This window comes from Sinocyclocheilus grahami, unplaced genomic scaffold (assembly GCF_001515645.1).
Source record: "Sinocyclocheilus grahami isolate Dianchi unplaced genomic scaffold, SAMN03320097.WGS_v1.1 scaffold1415.1, whole genome shotgun sequence".
Taxonomy (NCBI): Eukaryota; Metazoa; Chordata; class Actinopteri; order Cypriniformes; family Cyprinidae; genus Sinocyclocheilus; species Sinocyclocheilus grahami.
In genome coordinates this window covers 203,446-204,699 of record NW_015506594.1, presented here as the reverse complement: position 1 = coordinate 204,699, position 1,254 = coordinate 203,446, and positions in this window count along the sequence as shown.

The following is a 1,254-nucleotide window of genomic DNA, read 5'->3' as shown; positions in this document are numbered from 1 at the left end:
ACAATTCTTTGAAGTATTGTTATGATTCAATTTGATTACTCTTGCCATGAATATAGCCTTTTATAGATAAAATGATAGATAAATTACAAGTAAATAAATATTACTTTGAAAATCTAATGAAAGATGTAATGTAAATTATTATTATTATTAATAATAAAAAATATTAAATTATTTGTATTTATTTATCTTAATATTATTTTATCACTTTTTAATGTTTTCATTGAGAAAATTAAGCCTATTTAGGCTATTTTATTAATACTTTTTGCATTTATTTTCATGACACTTTAGTACATTTAATCCCTCAAATTCAATTTTTTTGGAGTAATTTGAGTTGTATTTTGAGCTGTATTTTATTATTCTCACTGTTTGTAATACAGTAAAATCTACACAATATTTCTTAAGTCAGCACATGTTAAATACATACTCATGATGTATAACAACTGTAAAAGTAAAAATATATACAGTATATATACATTTTTTTTGCATTACAGTAATGAGATCTTGTGTCATTACGTAATGCGACTGCGTGGGGAAATGTAAATGACAAATGTGAGCAACAAGCAAGCAAAAAGTTAATTTTCTGTCATAAATCATAAAGCCTCGTACCCCCAAACCAAAGCCTGGTGATGAAGTCGAGTAATCAAAGAGCAGAGAAAAGAGCATCCGACCACACATTTTCATGAGCGCAGTCACGCCATGCCATCAGCGCTCATCTCAGAGATTGTCGCCTTTATTGACTGCAGTAAAGCTCATGCCAGCATGTCTTTTATCATCATCTTGGGAGGGCATGATATCATCTAGCTCAGCGTCAGCTTCCCGCCGCCAGATCATGTTCAGAGATGAGCAAAATATTTATTCAAACAAGAACCATACGCACACCTCGCTTATTTGACATGCAAGAGACGGCAGTCTTGCTGTCCGTGGTTTTGGTTTATTTTCGCTACTCTTCTTTATACAAATATTTTCCTTTTTTAGTTTCTAAATAGTGTCAAGACTAAGCCTTGTTTGAAGACTAATAAAACGTCAAAGGAGAAAATTAAGCCTAACTAGATTTGGCATTTTCTAATTTAAAGTATATAGATACTGTATAAATATATTTTTAAATAAAACAAAAAGTGATTTCTTTAAAGTGATTGCCTGGGTGTTGCTATGCTGTTGTTTGTGTGTTTTGGGTGGTTGCTTTATTATAGCTTATTATTATATATTTTTATGTTTTATAGAGAAAATTAAGCCTATTTCGAAAATTGTATTAAC